General features: G+C 37.1%; 1 long non-coding RNA gene across 2 annotated transcripts in view; it reads left to right on the forward strand.

Moving 5' to 3' along the window:
* Window positions 1-6,805: 6,805 nt before the first annotated feature.
* Window positions 6,806-25,276, forward strand: part of LOC105854754 — a 119,115-nt gene continuing 100,644 nt past the window's right edge. For both annotated transcript variants that reach the window (XR_001146277.1, XR_001146276.1), the window contains exon 1: window positions 6,806-7,069. This is a non-coding gene — a long non-coding RNA (uncharacterized LOC105854754). The remainder of the gene's footprint in view (window positions 7,070-25,276) is intronic.

The following is a 25,276-nucleotide window of genomic DNA, read 5'->3' on the forward strand; positions in this document are numbered from 1 at the left end:
TTTTCGCAGCCTCCTGGCACAGAGAATCTGTGATAAACAGTTTGGATCCTAAAAATAGACTCAGTATCTGCGTCTGGAAAGCCCCTACCTATAGAAGAACTGGGAGATTCCAAGTCAGGAATGTTGCCAGAGAAGATATCAGTGGACAGTGCCAAAGCTTGTTTTTTGTCTTCATCTCCCCATTGAAACTTCTCTGACAAAAAATATTGATGATTTGCTGAAACTAGTGAGCTTCTTCCAGTCTTTCATTTAGCTTATGGGAATTTTTTTTTAAGATTTATTTATTTATGCAAACAAGAACTTGGTTACAGGGGTATGGTTGTGTGTGAAAGGATTCACCGCAGACAGAGTGGCGAACAGAACAGGCAGATTGACTGAAATACACTGCTGAGGGGACCAGCAAGTGGGGCAGGAGAGATGTGTCTTGCCATGTGGGTCACCCCCCTGGCAGGGAATTGAATATCTTCCGCAGTGGCTGTGGATTGCTTCATAGTGCTGTGCTTTAACCCCTTGGGCTAAGAGGGAATTGATACTGTTATGTTCCTTTTTTCTCAAACCTGTTTCTCCTGTTCCTGTGGTTAAAAAAGAGGAGATAACCATATTTCCTGGCTTACTTGATGAGTGGTCAGGTGAAGTTCTTATAACATGATGGCAGGTGGGTTGGATGCAGTAGAAGAGAATGGTAGTTCTTTTTCCAGCTGCCCTTTGAAATCTGTTACTACTGGGAAGGAAATGCGGAAAGAGACAGGAGAAGAAGATACAGTAGAAGACACATGTAGAAACACTTGAAAGTGACCGTAGAGAGAGATACATGAAGAGACTAATAATGCCAGCCATTATCATGATGTGGTGTCTCCCTTTGCCTCAGTTTTCTGGGACCTGTTTCAGAACCCCTTTTCCTAAGGTTCCCTGTCTTAGACTTGTGGTAAGTTTTCAGGCCTCAGAAACCCTGTTTTTGGTCACCTGTTTGGACACTCCCCATAAGGGGATGGGTCAATTGGGGTGTTTTATTGAGCCACACGAATCCTTTCTTCTCTTCCCTCTCTATGAACACTAATTCTATTAAAGTTCTTTTACACCAAGATTCTGCTTCATCTTTTAGCACAAATGACCAGGTCTCTTTAGAGAGTGCTAGTCCCTGTACCCTTAAATCACAAAAAGAAACACAGTGCATGGAACCACTGAACATAAGCATACCCAGGTATCCATGTCAACAGTAGAAAAATAATTTCCGACATCTTTGTTCACATTTGTCATTTCACTAACGAATACAGAATACAAAGCAACATATATTCTTCAACGTCCTTTCAATCTCTCCCCTGCTTTCTACAACCATTACACTGCCCTGATACACACACATACACATGATTGGTACACACATATATAGTTCATATAGATAGAGAATTCTTTGCATCATTTCCAATATTATCTCCAGGTCACTCTTTAAAGCTAGAATATTTATTTCTGGGCTTCCAAAAACTTCCCCCCACAGCATTATAAAAATTCAGTCTTCTAGCACTCAAGCCTGGCTCCTATCATCTGCTACCATCTTCCAAGAAATTCATCTCTTACTTATTTCCTATTCTGTGTAGGATGAATTTGAAATTAGAAATTACCAGAATCTTCAATTTTGTTGTATATAGTTGATGATATTTTTAATGTAATCACTAAATTTCTTAATGGCCTTAAATGTTATAAAGAATCAGTGACTTCTTTGTAATTCAGTATGGAAAGAGGTTTGTGAAACACAGGAAATCAGAAAATTTTAAATGAGTGTTTTCAAGTGACAATACATTTGATTAAAAAAAAAAAGAATATGCTTAAAACTGAGATACCTCATAATAATATTTATTATTCAGATAGTATGTTATTACTCATAAATTTTTGGTGGGTTGAAGTAAACAGTGTGATATTGTCAAAGAAACATTTTATTTTAAATTATCTGGTCACTCTGAGTCAGATAAATAGGTAGGCCAATAGAGTATTGATTTTCACTCCCTAGACTGGGTCTTAGGTGGAAATAAGTCAATGAAAAATAAACTTCCACTTATTTGAAAAAAATATCTTTCAAACAAAATATATTTTCAGGAAAGGAATATACAGGAAAAAAGAAAGATGTACCTCAGTGGACAGGAACAGCAGTGAGGCTCTGTGGGAGTATGGAAGAATACTGACTCAGACCAGCGAGTGGGAAGGCTCCAGCAAATGCTGTCTCCATTATATCCTCTTTTGAAATCAAATCTACCATTCAATACTCCTTTTTCCTGTAAGAACAAACTCCAAGTAAAAGTAGATCCCCAATTATTCAAACCCTGTCACAAGAAAGCCATTGTTCAAGTCTCTTTACCAAAAGTGTCCTCCTTGACTACAAAGGCATGAATAAGGAAAATCTTCCACTTGAAACCACAGATGGCTGTCTCACGTGTTTGATAGCACAGCTTTGAATGTTTTCCTTGCATTCTATTTCACTCAAATGAGTAAGCCTTCCTATCTGGTAGGGACAAACTTTTAGTAATTTGAATTTCGCCTGTGAGACTTGAGGTAGAGATGTACCAGAGCATTTAATATTTGTATCTGAACTCAAGAGGGTCAGAGCAAAAAAGAAATATTTAGAAGCAGTGGTTCAATAGGCAGTGGTGGAAACCATATATAGATGAAGATACAGGCCATCCCTGTGGATGTGTGAAGAATGCTTAGACTCCCCAGCAGTGATTTCCTCATATAGGTCGCTATGGTGCTCTGTCTAAACAACTATTAAAGCAGGTATGTACTATTTATTTCCCCCATTGAATTAGGGGCAACTTTCGGGACTAGAACATAGCATAGCTGACTTGATGTTCCCAGGCTCTGTGCCAGGACCACATGAGGTAGAAACCCATCATTGTTAGGTATATGAATTACTATGCCCATGTTAACAGTCCTGGTGTCAAATACTGAATAATGAAAAATAACTTATAAGAAGAACCCAAAAGTACACTGTTACGTCAGATATGAAGTATTGTTTATGTGAAACTTTATGAACATTTCTTTTACCCCGAGTGTGTTGGATTTTCACCTGCATCCACACATTCCTCTTCACTACTATTTATTTTATTTTATTTTTTAAAGGCTTTAAAATAACAATCTGTCTTCAGAAGAGAGTTCTTGGTATACCGAGATTATATATGTCTATGAGCTGTGTGCACCGTGGCTCTGCTAAGCCTAAGAATCCAGTTTGGCCATCTCTTTTTGTTTCTGCAGTTTGACATTCCTGTACAAGGTCAGACACCCCCTCCCCACCACCCCCCAACTCCGGAGTTAATCAGTCATAGCAGCCAGACCTTACAACTTACATGGTGCCTTTCAAATCAACCAAGGACTTAAAGCTTGGCCACTCTGGGAAGGCTTTGTGCATTATGAGGTTTGACCAGAACACCTGGGTGCGCCTTGGGGTGGGGGTGTTGAGGCCCTGAAAGACCAGAAGCTGATCATTGGAAAGTCTGGGGATCTAGAGCTTGATCTCAATGATAAGAACAGTCATCAAGCAGCTGAGAAGTGCCTGGAAGGCAGACTGACGGACCAGAAACTACAGAAGACAAAACTTGTTTTCTAGGTTGACCCCTCCCTTTTCTGTTTGTCCTCCTTCCCCTCACAGCTGAGGTGGTGAGACTGTTCTAACCATGAAAAGGCCCGGATCTTACTCTGCAGCAACAGCCTGCACCCCAAATCTTGCTCCATTTGTCAGTGTGGTGTGGTCGACGCAACAGCACTGTTTTCAGTACCTGCTGCATAAGTGAAATACGACTTGTGCACAAACAAGAGTTGTAAAATTTTGAATTTAAGTTCTATTTTCAAAATACTGAACATATAAAACAAAAAACTTTCATCATATTAGTGAGAGGAGAGTATTATTAAAAAGTAGCATTTGGTAGTGAGGAATATTTGCAAGTGAAAATTTTAGGGCAATTTTAATAAAATATTGAGAAAATGTTTCATGCAACATTTAATATTTTTTCCCAAAATTCATTTTCCTTACATGCAGAAATAAAGGAATGTGGTAAAATTTCTGTCTTGATAACAAGGTTTGTGTTTGTCTTGTTCTGACAGTCTTTTAAGCAATTTTGCCCAAAAAATTATAATTAAAGAATTAGGAAATGTAGAAGAAAAGATGATAGACTTAGAAAATAGTTTCATAGAACTTGACAAATACTACAAAACTTACTAAACCTTTTAAAGCAGCATTCATTTTCAAAATTATATCATGTAGTACCGCTTTTGCACAACCCTTAAATAAATCATCTCTTATATTATTAAAAAATAGTGAATTTAATAGTGAAAATGACTATCAGGTTAACTTCTGCATAATTACTTCAATGAAAAGTAGTGTTACATATATCCAGATTATGTATCTTTTGACCTTTAAGTTGTGGGTTGTGCACTCAAGTTTTAGGGTTTATTTCTTTGCCTCAAACTTGATAATCCTACCTAGAAGTCAAGGTTTCACTTTTCAGTACATATGTAACCCACCCAAGGGGAAACATTATCACCTTGAAAATGATTTTATGATCTTAATTGCATACATTATTGCTCAGTTTAGACTGGAGTGTTCCATCTTAATTTAATTTCTGTCAGGATAATAAAGAAGCAGGCACAGAGAACAGTGAACAATTTCAAGGTCACAGGATTTCAAGTTTCTGTTTACCTGAGTCCCTATATTTAATGAAATCATCTTGCAGTATGGCTCAGTGATGGATGCTTAGATCTATGAATAGAACGCATTTAGAGAGATTTGAAATCTAATCTACTTTTTTGTACTTAATAATAGCAGGTTGATATTGTTAAGTGGAAGCAGGAACAGGGAGATAATGGAATCTTTTCATTGTTTGTATCATTTTGGCAGAATCATTCTAGAACCAAATGTTTGTTTCATTCTAAAAATTGATAATTATAATTCATTCTTAATACAGCTGAATTTACAAATATACCACACGCCAATCCAAGTTATATTCTATATCCTCATGATTGATTAAGATTCGAGTAACTTTTAGCCTATTAATCATTTTCCTTAAACCACCCTCATTGTAAAGTCTTGAGAGCAAGTCTTAGCCTTAAAAGTCCCACGAGTTGTGACCAAATATGCCAAGTAAAATGGAAATTACTCAGTGAACTCAATTCCCCTCAGACATACCACTTTTTTTTTTTTTCCCACACAAAGTAGGTGTTCAGACTGCCTGCTTCACCCCTCATCTTTCATCTCTCTGCTGTTGTCTTCGCACCAAATTATTTTATTGCCATACTCATTCTTCTTGTGTAATAATAGTCCTAATAATCTTGATTATGAAGAAGGAGGAGGTGGCACAGGACAGGATCGCTTATCACCAAGCTCTCCTAATGCAGTCTTCTCTACAAAATCACTCAAGTATGTTTTGTCTCTAATTCTTTGCATAACCTCAGAGTTAGCATTTTACAATGAAGAAAACAGCTTGATTCTTGAACTGTCTGAATTAAGGGCATAAAGTTGCTCAGTAGCAAATCTAGGACTCAAATTAAATAGATCCGTCTGCTTCATGTTTCATGGAGTTAATCACTAAATAAATAAGGTATCCCTGAAGACTCAGGACTGAGTAAAAGTTTCAATAAAATATTCAGCTTCAAAATGTCAGAATTTAAAGGAATGTTTTGTTTTCCTCTATACAAAGCACCTGAAGTGCATCGATATTGGTGTTTTATTGTTGCTATGATCGCAACTATGACACTCTTAATCTTACCAACTATTTTAAGGGAGAAAATAATTTCGTGTTGCACAATGATATTAGACAGCCAGAAAAGGCTGAGTTATTAGTTTGTATTTAGTACATTCATGTTCTCTCAATCTTCTCTCTGTAATGTCATCACATTTCTAAATTATGTACTGAATTTTATGCTGAGAAAAGAATCCAGACATCTCAGTTGCTGTTAACACTCATAAGTGTATGTGTGCACACATCCATATCTACTTACACATATGCAGGGCATGCATGTAAGTACTTTACATACACATTTATGAACTTACTACATACAGGTGTATGTGTTATTTTCTTTCAAGAACATCTTAAAAAACAAAAGAGCATTAAATACTATAAAAATAGAAAATCAATATTGTAGCATTATCCTACGCATTCCAATAAAGGAAAATGACGTCTGAAAAAATAAAGTTAAAAGACGTTACTATCCTGAATTTCAACTCATCTTTGTCTGTAGATATCAAGTGATATTTCTTTGTTTTTATAGTATGGCAGAATAATTAACACAACTCTTTTCTGTGTACCTAGTAAAGGGCAATTTTGGTTGCAAATGACTCATCTAACTTTATATTTGGCTTTTACAACCTGATGGTATTTTAATCCTATCATCAACCTGGTTATTCTCCTTAGAAAAGAAAAGAAAAGCTCTTAATACTTCAGAGCAAATGGCTGGAACATGATTTGTATTTTGCTTCGTGATTTGTATTTTGCTTGCTTTGTGTTCTGAGTTTGTCATGTCAACAGGATAAATAGGTCTATCCCTCCCTCCCTTTTTCCCTCTTTTTCGCCCTCCTTCTTCCTTTCTTTCTTTTCCCCTTGTAACGACCCTGCAGGAAGAAGTACTGAAAGGAGATGTCTGCGACCTGACCTGCTCACCTGGCAGTGGGATGGCCTTTCTGCCCATCATTCTTGTAGCCGCAAGATTTCAGGGGACAGAACTTAACAGACTAAGCATCCCACTGCTTCCGAGACTGAACCCTGAGAAGGCCTTGAAGATTCTGCCAGCCAGTGCGGAGGTATTCTCACCTTGGGGTGGCCAAAGGCAACCCTCCGAAACCCCATTGCTATGAGACCTTCCTCCCACATACCTGGAGTGAACTGCCTCTTTCTTCCGCCTGCCCTTGCCCTCCCCACATGGAGGTCAGTTTCAGATTTCACCTCCAGAGCTGCCAGGGTTGCAAACCAACAAATCTGAACTTGTCCATTGAGACTCCACACTGCTCACTGCCACTGCAACTGCCTTGGTTTTTCGGAAGGACACTGGGGAGAGAATCAGCACACACTATTTCCACTCCTGAAAGTCACAGGTACCAGTGCTCTGGGATCATTGTTCATATGAAAGCTGAGTTGATGGAATGCTGATTTTAGTTTTTATATGATTATAGATGATTTCTGATGTCGCAAAGTCATTGATTTTGTTTTATATGTAAGACAAATGGGGGGTCTAAATGCTGATGCTTCATTTTGCATTATTGTGTTTACTTACAAAAATGATTTCAACAAACCTTTCCTGTTATTGAGGGAGAGGTGCCCTCCCCACACCCCACCCAGGACCTCTCTTTATTTTGGCCAAGAATCAAATGATGTCCTGGGCATGGTGTTAGATTTTTTTTTTTTTTTGCAATTTGTGTAATTTGGAAGGGCTTTCTTAGGAGTGGGTCTATGCAGATATTGGTAAACGAGTAAAGCAAGGCAGGAGATGAATGCTCTTGGCTTTCTGTCTGAAAAGTCAGCATCGTTTCTGTGCATTGTAGAGACATTAAAACAACCGACAGTTCCTTTGAAGAAAAAGCCAGGGTTCCTGACAGAGAAGTCTTGCTGAAAAGAATCGAGGTGCAATAGAGAGAGATGAGGTGGCTTTTGCAGAACTTTGTGCTATGACTCATCTGCAACCTTTTGCAAAATTTAATGTGGAAAAAGTACTGCGTTATTATGATGTACCATGTGGTATCCCAATTTGTCATCTTCACTTGACATATCTTTTATTGAGGGGACAAGAAGAAACCCCACATTGGCTGAGGAAATTTTTTCTACTTACAACCCACACGGAGATTTAAAAATATATTCCTAGAATTTGGCATTTACAAGAACATATTTCACTTTAGGAGCTCTGAAAGAAGATGGCTTTTTTACCATTTGAGTGTAAGAATCTATAACCCAAAGTTGTCACCACTAAAGGGCCAGGGGTATTCATCTTACATTGATAAATGCTGGGGTGAGGGTGGGGCTGGGATGGGCCGCAAGCAAATAACTAAGTTTATACTTTGTTGGCTGGTTTTTCCTTCAAAATTACATTTTTTGAGCCCTCCCTGATGGTGCAATGGGTTAGGATGCAGCACTGCAAGCTGGCCACAGCTGCTTGCAAGCTGGCCCAGCCCAGAGATGACCCACATGGCGCTGCAGACCTCTCCTGTTTCACCCGCTGCTCCCCTCAGCAGTGTACAGCCTGTTCTGCTCCCCACTCTGTCTCTGGTGAATCCTCTCATCACCCCTGCACCTCTGGCCTGTATCCCAGTTCTGTATGTATAAAGAAAAAAAGTAACATTTTGAACTTCTTAAAATATTGTTTATTGTTTTGGGACTTCATAAAATACTCATTTGTTTATGCACTGAATCAAATCCAAATTAGAATCTTTTTTCCACAAAGATATAGTTATTAGAAAACATTCTATCCCAGGAACATCATTTTCCTCTATTTTAATCTAAACCATTTCACAACATAGTTGCGATGATGGCACCCATACCATTCTGTACAGAATAAAAAGTAAAGATTTGTTCAATGTAACAATGGTTGGAGAAAGGCATCACTTTGCTTTTTTTGAAAGAATAGAGAAATTTCCATGGAATGACTTTGTGGATGAGAATGACTGTTGATATTTGGTGCTGTGGGTAACTATGCCAGTGAACGTGGAGGAGCTGACACAGTGCCTGTTGACCACTAATTACCAGATGGGTGAAACAGATAAGTCATCGAGGTTCTTCCTGACCGCTCTAGATATGGATCCACTGCTGAAACTGTCTTGGGGCATATCCACCAATGACACTTCCCTGTTCCTTTCTCAAAAAGCAAAGGGAACACTCAAAAACTTTAAGAATCTATGGACCCAAAGGACCGTTGGGGGTAAAGAAAGTGAGCCCCTGACTTGGAGTTATATAATGTTAAAGCCCATCTCTATACAAACCCACTATTTTATGTTCAGGTCGCATCTTATATTCAGTTCCAGATCTGTTCATTTGAGTAACTGTATTATTTTAAAATAGTTAAACTTCTTGACTCCATTTTCTTATTTATAAAATGGAAAATAATATCTATCTTCATGGGTTATTGTTAGCAATACATACTTTTGAAAAAAAAACTGGCATATACTAGGTCCGTAACAGATGGCAATCTCTCCATCATAAAAAAACAAATGGCTCATAGTATCTTGAAAATGACCTTGTTCAAAGAGCAATCCATAGCTAAGACTTTCTACCACTAATGTTAAAAGCGTTTCTATTGATTTATTCCTACATTCATCAAATACTACTGTGTGCCAGATACTGATAAATACTTTATATAACAGAATCACATCAAACATGATTTTTATTCAATGACCTTAAAATATGAGTGGAATAGGCATTGAAAAATAAATCAAGATCATTTAATTATAATTGTGAAAAAGATTGCAAAAGATATAGATACGACTTTGGCTTCCTGTCTAAGGTCCCTGGAATAATTCTTCTTGGAGCCTCTAGTATCCCTGTAAGAAGTTGGACTCTCTGGTTGGAGAGCTCTAAGAGACTTTGAGGCCATCTGGAAAGATAGAATGACACAGCTGAACCCTGTCACACTGTCTTCTTTAAGGTGTCAGGCATTTCAGTAAAACCATCATGTGCCTGCAGACCATTCCACACATTAACAAGACTCACATCCCCAGTCAGTGTCACGTGTCACCAAATCACACACCCAGGTCTAGCAGATTCTCCGCCTGAAACAGTAAGATATGATAAACTGCTAGTAGAAGTTTTACACTCAGAACTGGGCTACTTTTCTATGCAGCAATACCAAAGAAGACGGATTTTGAAATTTATTAAGATGAAGAAAGGTCTCTAATTCAAATGACAGGTCACATTCATAGACATGATGAAAACCATAAAAAAATGAACAATTAAGGAGAGTCAGCTAGAGTAAGAGGTTTGGCTTAGTGGAAATGGGTGAAAGGGTCTCATGTGTCTCTGAGGGACGAGGGCCACTGCTTAGAACCAGCTTGGAGCTAAGTGGAGCAACCATGCTCAATGTTCAGTTTTTTGTCCTTGGATGGCATCTGGTATATTTCAGGCAGAGGTCATTTACAAGTAAATACTGTCAAACAAAGTCTAGGAAGCAGGCATGTTGATATAAGGCAGATTTTCTTCCCCTGGCTCTGTGCAACTCTACTGGTGACTTCAAATAACACTCTTGCCAACCATCCTGAGAAGAACCACATTGTAACGCAAGGGAAAAAGTTTCAATAGAATAAAATATCCAAGATGTAGGCAATGAAATTTCAATTTTTGGAATTTGGTTCACGGATTTGACTATGTATCCCAATGTTCCACACTCTGGCAGCTTCATCTGTATTTGTGGGTCACATAAAGAGGGACATAGCATAGTCACAAAGGAATATGGAACCAGAACTCAGAAGGACTGAACTGGTGGTTGAGTTCCACAATTTACTGCAGTTCTTTAGCTAAAGTTTTCTCAATTGTAAAATGGGGAGACTAACTGTCTTTAGGACTAGGGATTAAGTGAGTTCTTTCCCCTGTAGTTTTACAGGTAGTATGTTAGCTGTGCTTTTAGAAAGTCAGCTAAAGTATAATTGCCTATTTTAATAAATAGCAATTTTGCAATAATTTTCCCTTTGCTTCTGAATGTTCATCCTGATGGTTTTATTTGCCTTTTTAATTGGAAGAGTGTCTGTTAAAGAGAGAGAAAGCAATTTGCTTCTGAAAATAAAAACCTTGGTTCCCTGAAAGCTATTCAACGGTTTGAAAAATCCATTTAATGGTCACTAAGTAAAATAATAAGAATCAAATGCTATGGCACTTTATTAAGATACTTTCAAACCAGGCACACAGAATCACAGTTAATTTAAAGCTGATTTTTGCGCTCATTTTTTAGTATAGATTTTTAGATTCTAAGGGGCAGAAGTATTCACAACATAGGGAAATGTCTGTTCATTATAATTTCTAAAAGAAAATTTATGTTATTTATCTATGAGATAGATAATATAAGGTTCTTGGTTTACTGACAACATAATTAAAGAGCTTGTATAATAATTCTTGAGAGGGAAAAATGAAGTGTTAATCCAGCTGTTTTAATATTAAAAAGTTAAAACCAAGAGACAATTGTCAAAATGCTTCAGAATTCCAGATAACATTTACAAACTGATCAAGTCAGTTTGTAAAGGTTCTTACTAATATTTGTCTTTTTAAATGTCTCTGGGAACAGGGTACTCTGACATATCATAGTTAAATCACTCTAAAAATATTTGCATTGAGGATTTTACAAATTCTGCTAATTTATTGTACATGCTTATTGAATGTTTGTGTTCCTTGTGGAAGAGAGGTTAAAGGGACAGAGTTCTACAAGGGGTGAATTAGCAGTAACCCAGTAGTTAAAGTTGGGACAAAAAAGTTACTTGAAAATTTGAGTCATTTCCATAAATAAGTTATCTCTGATAGGGTGTCAAGTTCAATTCCTGCGATGAAACAGATGGTTTCCCCATCTTGTCACATTTTCCTTCCTTCTTATTTCTTTTTAGCTTCAAGAATGTGTTTGATTTGTAGAGAATCTAGTGGCAAAGAATATACACAAAACTGCTTGTAATACTTCAGTTGCTGAAAGTTCTGATAGAGACCATTTGGTAGAAAGAAATCAATCATTGAGAAATCTTGGTTTTGCTCACAAACTTCTTTGGACTGTGTAAAATATTCAAAAAGAGCAAGAAAGACAAATATAGATGGTGGATACCATAATACACTTCATATTTTATTTTCATTTAAATCGGTGGTCTGATATGGGGTCGTTCTATCCTATACTCCCTCCTGAACCTAAAGTATTATCACACCAAGACTGAAAACGGAATATTATACTGCTGTCTTAAAATTATTATTTCAGATCTCTCTGGTGGTGCATCAGGTTAAAGCACAACACAAAGAAGCTAAAGCCCCTTCCGCATGAGTTCAATCCCCACCCTGGAGGTGACCCATATGGTGCAGCAGACCTCTCCTGACCCACCCATTGATCAGCTGTGTACTTCATCAGTGGTCCTGGCTGTGCTCCCCACTCTGTCTCTGGTGAATCCTCTCACTGTCCCTGCACCTCTGGCCTGTACTCCAGCTCTGCATGTATAAATAAATAAACCTTTAAAATTATTATTTCATATATGCAACCTAGGATAAATTTAAAATTGATGATATAGTTTCTCTTATGACTCAAATTTTAAAGAAAAATCAATTTATAAAAATATTTTGGGGCCCCCAGGGGTTAAAATCTCAGCACTATCAAGATATCACCAGCTATTGCAGCATGAGTTCTATCCCCAGCTAGAGATCTAACCCACATGGCACAATAGACCTCTCCTGTCTCTCTAGCTGCTCCCCTCAGCACTGTATTCCAGTGGATCTACTTGTTCTGCTTCCCAATCTGTCTCTGATGAATCCTCTCACCCCACTGCACCCAGTACTTGTATGCATAAATAAATTAACCTTTAAAAATATTTTGAGCCTCTATTATTTAAAAGATATTATAATTCTGTTAATGAAGTATGATAACCTTGAAAGAAAAAAACATCCCCCCCACCGAGGTTGCATAAATCTATTCAAGGAAAGCAGACATAAATACATGCAGAATTAAAAATAATCACACAGGCAAAACATACATAATAAAAGTAAAGCATGATTGGATTGTTAATTACTCTGACGACAAGAAACATCCCCAGGGCCTTTGAGTAACTCAATCAGATCTGAGTGTTTAATTCTCACTGGAGATCAAAATTTAGTATGCCAGTCACATTCACAATTATAATTGTCAAGGGAGGAGATGCTCATCTGTTTAACCCATCTCACCTTATACTCCAACACACCTCTCCTCACCTGACCCATAAGGAGAAGGGAAGTCCTAAAACCGACTGCTCTTTTCTTTTGAACTGGGCATTTGTAGTCAGTGGGATTTTTTTTAAACCTTAGTCTCTTTTCAGATTATTTCCTTCACATCTGTATTTTTATTGAAACAGAGCTGTCCCCTGAGGAAATGGAATCAGTGCTGTTTTTCTTTTCTCTCATACCATCTTCCTCAGGGTTTGGAGAAGTGGACATTTTTCTTGCTCTGCAGTGAAAGCTTCCAAACATAACAACCTCTTCCTCCTGCGGACTTCACTCATATGCACTGTGTTTGATCAGATTATATCACCCACACCCTCATCTCACTGCTTCATCCACCGATCTCTTATCAAATTTCAGAGTTTTAGCTCTGACTTGTTTGGTCAAGGTCCTCAATATAGCTATTTTTTTTTGTTTTCATCAAGATCGCTAGTCCATTGATCTGCCACTTTCCTATTCAAAAGACATGGTGTTTCAATTTATTAAGTCATCTCAAATTACTTTGATTAAAGATACGGGAGGATTTAGATTATTATTCCTTTGGACCAAACACTTTATCACTTAAAGTGTTAACACTTAGCTAATGAAAAGTGAGATTATTGTACTAACCAGGTATGCTTATTAGGGCCACGCATTATCAAAGCAGAAGAAAAGGTTTAATGAACTTGCCATATGGCATATTACCATTGTGGTTATAAAAATTATACTGATTTGATGTCAATTCAAACTCTGGGTTTGATCTTAGATCTATAGGTAGCTAAATGACCTAATTTATGCCAATAATCTTATTTTCTCCTTTTAAAGGTGAGATTCAGTCTACTTACATTGAATACTTCTCAGAAGTGCTGAACTATTAAAAATGAGACATAGATGTGGAAATCACTGTCAAACATCAAAGTATCACATCGATTGATTTTATTACATATATTAACTTTGTTATAGTGAGGGAGTTACATGATTATAAACCATCCAAAGGAAGTGACTTTCTTGCATATTTGTTCTCCAAGCTCCTTCATGACAAGTCCCTTGAGTCTGGACTTCTTTACAATAAAGGACTATGTATATGTATATGTACATGTACATGCATATGCATATATATGCATACATATATACATACATATTATATATATTATATATATATATAATTGTTGTATTTATTTACAATGAAGAGCCCACATTTTAATTAGCTCTTTGTAAATCCTGACAGCCATTGTTATTCCCTTTGAGCCTTGGTTTTCCTCTACAAAGTTTAATTAGAAAAAAAAAAAGGTTGGAACCTTTAACTTCTCATTTTTTTCTTTTTTATTGTGGAAGAAAAAAAAACTGAAATTAAAAAAAAGGGTAAGTTCTGTGACTAAAAAATAAGAGGAAAGTTCTAAGACTATTCTTGGCACCAATAAGTCAGAGAAGGAAAGAAATGAAAAGAAGCACGGGCTGCCTCCTATGTCCTTAATGATGAATGAACGGTGACGATAAGGATTCAGGGCAAACTGGTTAAATCGCAGACGTCCAGTGCGCTCCATGACGGCACTCCTAAATTCTTTTGAGTATTTTGAGCAAACAAACCTTTGCTTGAACAGATGTCTTCTTATAGTGTGCTGGTTTTGTATGTGAAGAATATTTTTTCTTTTATGAAAGCGTTTCTGAATACTTTAAAAGGTCACGTCCATGTGGGGGGATGGGAGGAATCTCAGTCGTCAATGGGAACCTAGAAAAGTGTACAGAGAAAATAGGCCAAGCCCAGATGGTTTGATTCTTACTGGGTTTAGAGCCTGTCATTGAAGGTCTAACAGGAGACTTTGTTTAGTTTTTTGTTGCTTTCTTTGCTCAAGTCACATTGCATTAAAACACTGCATCCGTTTCTGTTGTATATGATCAAGAATCAACATGCACGTACATTCATTAAGTTTATCACCAAAAGTCCAATTCTATTCCCCCCGTTCCAGTTTCTCTAAGACCAATTAGTGGTCTTCCCTTCCCTTCTGCTAACCACTAATTGGTCTTAGAGTCCAAAAGTTTATTTTTGTTTTATTTTGTTCATCTGTTTGTTTGTTTTCTCTATATATAACATATGAGTGAAATCATATGGTGTTTGTCTTTCTCCATCTGGCTTGTTTCACTAATCATAATTCCCTCCAGGTTCATCTGTGGTATTGTGAATGAAAGGGTTTTATCTTTTGTTATGGATGGGGAGTATTCTGGTGGGTATATATGCTACATGTTTTCATTGGTTGATAGGATCTTAAGTTGTTTTCAATGTTGGTTATTGTAAACAGTGTTGTCCTAAACAGGCAATGCATATATCTCTTAGAACTAGTGTTACTGTAATTTTGAAGTAAACACCCAGAAATGGGATAACTGGATCATATGGAGTTCCTGTTTTTAATTTTTTGAAGAATATTCATACTGTGCTCCATAATTACTGCACCAATTTACATTCCCACCAACAGTTTATAAGTATTCTCTTCCATCTTCTTCAACACTTGTTTCTTGTCTTTTCAATAATAGCCATTCTCACAGATAGAAGGTAGTATTTCAATATTTCTTTGATTTGCATTTCTTTAATTAAAAGAGATGATGAACAATTCTCCATATCATTCCATATGACTGTCTGTATGACTTCTGTTGAAAAGTTTCTCCTCAGATCCTCTGTTCACTTTTTAATAGTGTAGTTAGCTTTTTTATTGTTGAGTTTTGACTCTTGGTATATTTTATGTTATCCCCTTGTCAGATAGATAATGTGCAAATATTTTCTATTCAGTAGGATGTCTTTTAAATTTTAATACAAGTTTATTATTGTACATTAGCTTTTTATCTTAACATAGTCCCATCTGCTTACTTTTGCTTTTATTTCCATTACCCTTTGGGTAGAATTCACAAACATATCTATATCAAGAAGCATATCACCTAGGTTTTCTTTATAATTTCAGGTCTTACATACATGTCTTTAATTCATTTTGAATTAATGTTTGTGTATAATGTGAAGCTACTTTCAATAAACAAATGCAAGGCACACAGACAATCTAAGACTGGGATCTAAGACCGATGTAAGAAATTACTGACATGTCAGTTCTGGAAAGTTATGTTTTTATTAGAGAGAGATCTACCACCTAGGTAAATACCATTCCCAAATGATGATATTCTAGTCTTTATATCTCTAGACAGACTACTCAAGCTGATAGCCACCTGGACCCTAACCATTCAGAGCCAAGTTACACATCTTGTCCATATGAGATACTATATATCACTCATTGAATTGACCTTCCTTTCCCTTTTCCCTTGCCCTATCATAAGAATAGGTGGCATAACAGAGTCATTTCTTCAAATACTGTTTATTTGAGAGCCCATTAACTTCCACACTACCTGGCATCTGCTAAATTTGTTGCAATGATTTAAGAATTATCAATCCTGAATTTAGTAAGTTTCATGAAAGTAAGGATAAGGCCTTTAAATTAGCTACATGATCCCCATCAGCAACATATTAGGGTATGAATGATTAATTGATGAATGACTAAAGAAATTAATCAGAATTATAGAGACATTTCTAATTGATCAGCCTTTTCTTTTTAAAGATGTGTTTATTTATACATACAAGAATTATTTATACATACAAGAACTGGTGTGCAGGCCAGAGGCTTGGGGGATGAGAGGACTCACCAGAGACAGAGTGAGGAGGAGAATAGGCAGACCCACAGAAATACACTGCTGAGAGGAGCAGCAGGTGAGACAGGAGAGGTCTGTTACACCATGTAGGTCACCTCTCTGGCTGGGGATCAAACTTGTGCTACAGTGGCTGTGGACTTGTGATACAGTGCTAGCTGTAACCTGTTGCACCACCAAGGAGGGACTGATTGATTACGTTTTTAATAGGCATGTTGATATAAATGATGAATTCAATGGCATCTGTATATTTTATACATATATATGTATATGTATAAAATGCTAATTAACCAAGAATGTTCCTGATACACATGTGTGTGTCTTTATACGTATACACGTGTGTATCTATAGACACACACACACATTAGCATTTTATGGCCTAATCCGGGAACACAACAAACAAATAAGGCATCATATTTATAGAGAAATGTATTCCTAAAACCAGTCTGGAAATGAACTTTTTAGAACACAAACCATCAGTATGTTGAGCACTGTCTTTAAATTTATTTATTGAGTCACTTCTTTTTCCCCTCTCAAAATTTTTGCCTCCCAGGATGTGTCTTAACATGTTGCTTTGAGCTTTTTCTTTCCTTTTGTTACTTTTCTCCTTTAAAAATCAATCCTCTGAAGGCCTTGGCCACGTGGCGATGCTGTTTTCACAAGGATTAAGGATCAGCAGGACTGCTGTGCAACACTTCAGAAATGGAGTGCATCGTGTGGCCTGGCAGTGCCTAGCTGCCATTGTGCAGGAGGTCCCGGTGTTCCGGCAAAGCATGTTAAATTTAGCAGCTGCCTTGTATTTGTCACTGGGGATGGGGTGGAGGCGGCTGGCTGTAATCTAGATCCGTTTAGGAGTTTTACTTGAAAGTTTAAAGGATTTATCTCAAAGGGAGCATGTTTCATATTTTATTTTCTTAAACTGTAGCAACTTGGTTACAAAAAACACATGCACTCATACCCATGTACTGCCCAACTTCTATTTTTTATGATTGCCATCTCTTTTGACACAGGATATGACTCAATTGCATATAAACACTCAGATCTCTCAAAGACAAATTATGATGATGATCAGCTTTTTATTTAATTAATTATTTTAGATATGCTTATATAAAGAAATAAATCATGATGGAAGAAAATGGAAGAGGGCAATGAAGAAAAATAAATTGAGCCAGTTATTGTGATGATACACAGAAGGTTGTATTTTTTTGTCCAGTAGACGTTCATGCAAGTGGGTGAAGACAGCTAAGCTTTATGCCACATTTCTTCCTCCTCCCATCCACAACTTATCCATGCAAACTATGACAGAATCAAGGAAATTTCTAAATGGAAGTAGCTTTGGAAATAACATAAATCAAGTTCTCCAACAAAGGAAAATCGAAGTACAAAGAAACAATCAACAAATTAGAATAAGACAGTGATATTATAAATAAGACAATTATTTTCCAGTCTGATGCTTACTTTACTGCTTTCTAATATTTTTTCACCACACAGATGTAATATAAAACCCAATTCTAGATCCAAACCTGAAAACTGGATTTCTAATAATCTTGAACCTTCAGAGGCACAGGTATTACTTTCAAAACTTCCCGAACTTTTCAAGGGAACCTCAGATGCTAAACCTAAATATCCTCCTCTTAGTGTCAAAGCCCTTGGAGCAACCCTATACACAGAATGAGGAAGGATGAATGTAAAGATAAAGAGACATAAACCTATAATCCTAGGAGCAGCCCAAGTATTAAAGTATGTTCGTTTCTGTGTAGAGTTGAAAAGGTGATATATAGGGTCCTCCCTGGTGGTGCAACAGATGAAAGCATAGCACTAGGAAGCTAACTGCAGCCATTGCAGCACAAATTCAATCCCCAGCCAGGGAGTTGACCCACATGGCGTACATGTCTCTTGCCTCACCCACTGCTCCCCTCAGCAGTGCACTTCATCAATTTGCCTTTTTTGCTCCCCACTCGGTCTCTGGTGAATCTTCTCACCACGCTGCACCTCTGGCCTGTACTCCAGTTCTATATGCATAAGTAAATAAATCTTTTAAAAATAAAAAGGTGATTTATAAAGCAATTTGGAAAATTCTGCTTTAGTCACATCTTAAGCTCTCTAGTGGGACGTGAGCAGGCCTTCCACAGAGGTACAATGTGAATGACCTCCATCTCCAGGGTGTGGAGGAATGCATGGTGGAGCAGAGTGTCCTCCACACACTTAAATATCACAAATCCACTTTACCTGCTAACAAAAATCATTTTGCCTCAGAAGCTCCTCTTTTAAAACACATTTGTTCTGGAGAAAAACTACTAAGCCACATAATCTACCTTAAATAAGACAAAATATTCAGAGTTCAAATGTAGTAAGCATGTGCTAATTATGAAGCCCAGGGGACCCAAAGATGGATAAGGCACATCCCTTGTCTTAATGAGACACGGCTTTCTCCTCTCATCTGTAATATCTCTAGTTTTATTTATTTTATGTTTTTCTTTAAATCAGCTCATTTTTTAAATCTTAGTTTAATCCTAAGCAATAATATCTGCAATTCATGGTTTCAAATAAATATTATAGTTTTCCTGTCATACATTGATACAAATTACACACAACCTCTAGCATGGCATGTAATGTTTTTAGATGTCTCATCTAAAGTCACTCATATACCAACTATATCAAACAAATAGTTGAGGTACCAAATGACCAAATTCTATTTTCCTCCAATCCCATGACATCATTACAAAGTAGTCCAGGATTCTCTGGTGGTGCATCGGGTTAAAGCACAGCACTAGTTATCTATCTGAAGCCACTGCAGCACAAATTCAATCACCAGCCAGGGAGGTGACCCACATGGTGCAGCAGACCTCTCCTGTCTCACCCTCTGCTCCCCTCAGCAGTGTGTCTCACTCCATCTGCCTTTTCTGCTCCCTACTCTGTCTCTGGTGAATCCTCTAACTCCCCCACACCTTTAGCCTGTATCTCAATTCCTGTATGTATAATAATCTTTTTTTTTTTTTTACATACCAATTGTTGCCTCAACAAAAAGGTTTAAAAGTGGGTAGAAGGCCAATTAGCATCATTTAGGGGATCTAAACAAAATGTTAGTATATCCATCAATACATCAAGTGCAAGAATAAATTCAGGAATTACTACTTCAGGAAATAGTAAATGAAAAAATGTGTATTTAAACTCAGTGAAATTCTATGGTAGAAATATGCATAGACCACTTATAGTAATATCACAAAAGAAGAATCAGTTTTCTTCCAAAACTAGAATTGTGATTTTAAGGAAAACTGGAAAAGGTAGAGTAATTCTGAAGTTGGAGATACGCAGTAAAGGAAGATCCCAGATGCTACCTTGGCCTAGAAACGATGAAAATGCAAGAAAGCGGATAAAGGACACAGGGTACATAGAAGACTGACCAGAATATTGGGAGGATGAAAGCTACATTTTTCTCAAGGACCCTGAAGTCTAGATGATGTCGAATCAGTGATAAGGTTGTGTGCTGTCACTATCGACACTTGGCTTGTGGAACTGAAGTTTGTGCTCTGACTTAGTCAACAGAGAAGTAACTCCAGTTACTTTTTTCAGAAGAGGAAAAAAAATAGCTTTTTTTTTTTTAAAGATTTATTTATTTATTCATATGGAACTGGGGTACAGGCCAGAGATGTGGAGGGTGAGAGGATTCACCAGAGACAGAGAGGGGAGCAGAACAGGCAGATAGACGAAGTACACTGCTGAGGGGAGCAGCAGGGACAGGTGAGGAGAGGTCTGCCTCGCCATGTGGATCTCCTCCATAAATGGCTTTAGCTTCTCAGTGGCTTTAGCTTTAGCCCGCTGCGCCACCTGGGAGGGCCCGCTTTTTCTTGTTTTTACAATGAGCTTTGTTTCTGTAGTTGAATTCATGCTTTTCTAATGGTTAAAATATTTATGTCTATGGCCAACATTATGTAAAACAGCGAGATATAAATATAGTTCTAGTTTATGATATAGCTACGGCAAGTCTAGAGCTCACCCCTCATCACTGAAATTCTAAACCTGATCAAACCCACGTCTAAATGATTTTATCACACATCCCACAGCAAGAGTTCTTTGTTGTTTTGATTTGGTTTTACTTTTGCGCTTTTAGATTTTCCTTCGAAAAAAGTACAATTGGCCCTTCCTGGTGGCTCAACGGGTTAAAGCAGAGCTCTATGAGGCTCTTCTAAACCAATGCAGCACAAGTTCATACCTGGCCAGGTTGCTGACCCAAAATGCATGGCAGACCTCTTCTGACCCGCCTGCTGCTCCCCTCAGCCGTGTATTTTACTCATTCCTTCTGCTCTGCTCTCTACTCTGTCTCTGGTGGGTCCTCCCACCTCTCTGCACCTCTGGCCTGTGCCCCAGTTCTTGTATGCATAAATAAATCAGTCTTTGGAGGAAAAAAGAGTATAATTAAGGTGGTAAAAACAGAAAAACCCCAATATGATTTCCCTAGGAAAATTGCAGTAGCCTTTAAGCTGGAAGGAATTAGAAAAAAGTCAAACAGTTTTATAGTTAATTTTTTCCTTTTTTTAGTAAATGCTGAACAAATATGAGTAAACAAATTGGAAATGTAAAGACTAGCTAAAAGGACAAATTCTTGATTAGTTGTAAACTTGAGCCAAGTTATTACATTTTAAGTTCTAAAGTCTAATACATTTATTTATTTAAAGATATAATTTCCTTTATAGAATTCAATTTAGGGTCATTTTACTTCCATTTAGGAAAATACTTAGCGATCAATTTGAAAGAAAAATTTAATATGCTGAAATTCAGCAACCATGTGTGTTGTGATTAAAATATATATCTTCCTTCAAAGGGCTTTATGAGCAACCTCTCATTCATGCAATACTGTCCAGTAAAGTGCTAATTACATGATTCTTAAAAGACAATTAAGAGCATTTACTAATTTTATACTTGCCTTAGGTGGAAGCAAATGATTGTTAATTTTGGCCACCTCCTAGCATTATAATACATATTAAACTAGCTAGGGATAAGTTGTCTTGATTGCAAGAATGTCATCAAAGATGCATTGATACGTTAATTATAATCTCAAGGCATAAATGAAATACCAAGTGAAATGTAATAAAATAGAACCGTTTGCTTGTAAAAAATAATCTAGAATAGTCTTACATATTCAATATAACAACTGTAGAAAGGTATTTAAGGTGATTTTGCTTTATCAGAATGTTTCTTTTTGCTTATAAAGGTAAAGCTAAGAATGTTTCTTTTTGCTTATAAAGGAGAGCCCTTAAATTACAAAAGAAATCATTAAAAGAATATTTGGGTTTCAACCTAAAGTATAAATTTACGATCAAGAGTATATTGTGGTTATTTTTTTTTAACCTGGATAGGGCCAAAGATGTTCTTTAGTTACTCTTTGATCAAATTGTAGTTCCTCTTTATTATACATATGAAATGAGCTAGTTGACTCTCTTAGATTTGGGGAAATTCCATGGATTTTGGTAATTTTACTCTGTATGATTTTCGTCCCTCCCCATGCATTCATAGCCATTGATGCAGTTTCTTCTCTTTCATTTATGACCCATTTTCCTCTTCTTCATTTATGGCACAAAAGAATGAATTATATCTTATCACGTGCAATGACATCCCTGTGTCTGACTTTCACTTATATCCAAAAATCAATATAAATGGGGTTAAATAAGAGTTGGACGTGAAAAGAAGTTGAAATCAAGCAGTCAGATGAATTTGTATGCATGACAATTTCACTTATTCCCAGTAATTTTCAGTGCAATGAGAATATGCAACTCAGTTGACTGTACTATGAATATTCATCTTGGATTGTCTGTATTTAGAATCCAAAGAACTATGAGCATATTTTCACAAAATGTTGCATTAGCATATGTTTGTTTATATAATTTTGTTTTTCTTTGAATAAAAATAAATAAGTGAATACATTACAATATTGGCAAGATGGGAATAGTAATGGGGTTTTAGCCAAGAGTCTACAGTTCTTAAAACTGATTAGTGATCAGAATTACCCTCAAAATCCTAAAAAAATAAGAGCTCCCATTTGTATCCATTAATAACTACAGGATATTATTCCCTTCTCTGCTCCAGCCACCTCTTCATAGTATAAGTGACATAGCTCCCAAATTCTGATGAACATATTTTCCAATCAGCAAAACATCCTTTAGGTTATCAGAATTTTACTAACCTTGACTTTAAGCCCCAGTGTCAAAATAGGATTATCTCAACAGGTTTATATATAGCTAGCAGGTAAACAAGAACTCACGAAATAATGAAAAGCACTGATACATTTGTGTCGAATACATTTAAATCTTAATGTGTGAAAACTATTTCGGAGTTGAAGAAAAATACATAATTTTCCTTTATATAAATGAGTGTTTATTTCCATCTAAGAAGCTTCTTAAGTTAGCTTGATTAAAATGTCCAAATACTAAAAAAAAAAAAATAACTGCCCAGGGGCATTTATCAGAAAATAATACATGATTAAACATCAAGAACCTGGAAATCAGGGGGAGTCCACTGATGTAACAAGATATAACTGTACACAGGTATTTTTTTTTTCTTGTCATATAGTCTTCCTTCTATTTCTCTTTTCCTATCTTTGGCATCAATTTTTTTGTTGATTTCTAGGCAACTTGGAATGCATCACAGATCTAAAGCCTAATATAGTAAATCCTCTAGGAGTCCTCCCTGGTGGCACAGAGGGCGAAAGCACTGCACTAAGAAGCTTAAGCCACTACTGCATGAGTTCCATCCCCACCTGCCCCGGAGGAGATACACATGGTGAGGCAGACCTCTCTTGACCCGCCCGCTGCTCCCCTCAGCAGTATATTTATCTAGAATCGCTGTTCTATTCCCCATTCTTTGCTGAGTCCTCTCCGCCCTCCCGCCCATCTCTGGCCCACACCTCAGCTCTTGTGTGTATATGTAAATAAATTATTAAAAAAAAAAAAAGCATGGACCTGAAAGCATTTTATATAAGTTGATAAGTTGTCACACCCCTGTTCTTTTCCCCCCAAATTTATTTATTCATGCATGCAGAACTAGGGTACAGGCTCGAGGTACAGGGGTGGTGAGAGGAGTCCCCAGAAGACAGAGTGGGGAGCAGAGCAGGCAGATGGGGAGCAGCAGGTGATACAAGAGAGGTCTGCCAGCCATGTGGGTCACCTCCGGGGTAGAGATAGAACTCTCATTGAAGAGGCTGCTTGCAAGTGGTGAGCTTGCAGTGCTAAGTCCTAACCCATTACACCACCAGGGATGGCCTGCACATCTCTAATCTAGCACATTGGGAGCAGTGGTTTGTGTGTGAGCTGCCCTTACACAGACCTGGAACCCTTCTGTTATCTTCCCCATGAGTAACCGCAGATTATTGTGACTATTTCCAATAGTTTTAAGATGATGAAAATAATCCTGTGAATAATAATGAGTCAAGGGATGGTGAAGAGGCATTATGAAGAAAAAAATTTAAAATAGTGGGAGGGAGTTAATCTGAAAGAAACAAACATGATTGGAATTTGTTCCATCACTGTTTTCATGTGGAGAATGAAGTCAGTTGTTAGTCATCAGCAGAGTCATAAGCAAAATGAAATAGACACATGATTAAAAACAAATGAATGAAGTATAAAAACCTCTTGACTGTAAGAAGATATATGTTATTTGTCCAGTTACATATTGGAAGAGACTTCAAGAGGAAACTATTTGTCTTGAAATAAGTTCTAGAAGACATTAGGGCTGTGATCCCGTGAGGTGGTGTCTATCTGTCCTTTTATGACAGTGCTGTGTTAATTTACAAGGGATAACTACACAGGCAATCTGTGAGCCCAAACTTGGTCTCATTTCAAAATTATTTCTCTTGGTATGGTCTGTGACTCAATGGAATCATTCTAGTTTCTTGCAAAAATGGTTGTAAATGTGAAGTAGCAGATACCTATGTTGGTTTCTCAATGAAAACACCTGAAGTTTATATTTTGTTATAATGAAATGTTACTTCAGACATAAATAAATAAAATGGCAAGATAGCAGATATCTAGATGCATCATATAAGCAATACAGTTCCCTGAGAGTATCAAGATTTAAATTTACTAAGTATTCATGGTGATTTTGATATGCAATAAAGACTGAGAAACGCTGTACTAAATGCATGAGCTAAAATCTGAGTCATTGCTCAATTCTTATAAAATTATACCTATGTTACAACATACACTTCAGTGACATCTTTAAAGATAGAGCACCCATGCCACAATAGTGAAGGCAAGGATAAATAGATGGGACTGCATCAAGTTAAAGAGCTTCTGTACAGCAAAAGAAACATTACAAAAACAGACAGCCCACTAATTGGGAAAACATTTTCTCACACAAAAGTAGTGATAAAGGACTGATCACAAAAATATACGGAGAAATGATGAAACTCAACAAAAATAAACAACCCCATCAAAAAATGGGCAGAAGAGATAAAAAGACACTTCTCCAAAGAGGAAATGCAGATGGCCAACAAGCATATGAAAAAATGTTCAGCATCATTCGTAATCAGGGAGCTGCAAATTAAAACCACAATGAGATCCCACCTCACCCCAGTGAGAATGGCACATCTTCAAACAACTAGCAACAACAAATGTTGGCAAGGACGTGGAGAGAAAGGAACTCTCCTGCACTGCTGGTGAGAATGCAAACTAGTACAACCACTATGGAAAACTGTTTGGAGTTTCCTCAAACTGCTGAACATGGAGCTTCCCTACAAC

Source organism: Condylura cristata, unplaced genomic scaffold, assembly GCF_000260355.1.
Source record: "Condylura cristata isolate star-nosed mole 26May11 unplaced genomic scaffold, ConCri1.0 scaffold00004, whole genome shotgun sequence".
Taxonomy (NCBI): Eukaryota; Metazoa; Chordata; class Mammalia; order Eulipotyphla; family Talpidae; genus Condylura; species Condylura cristata.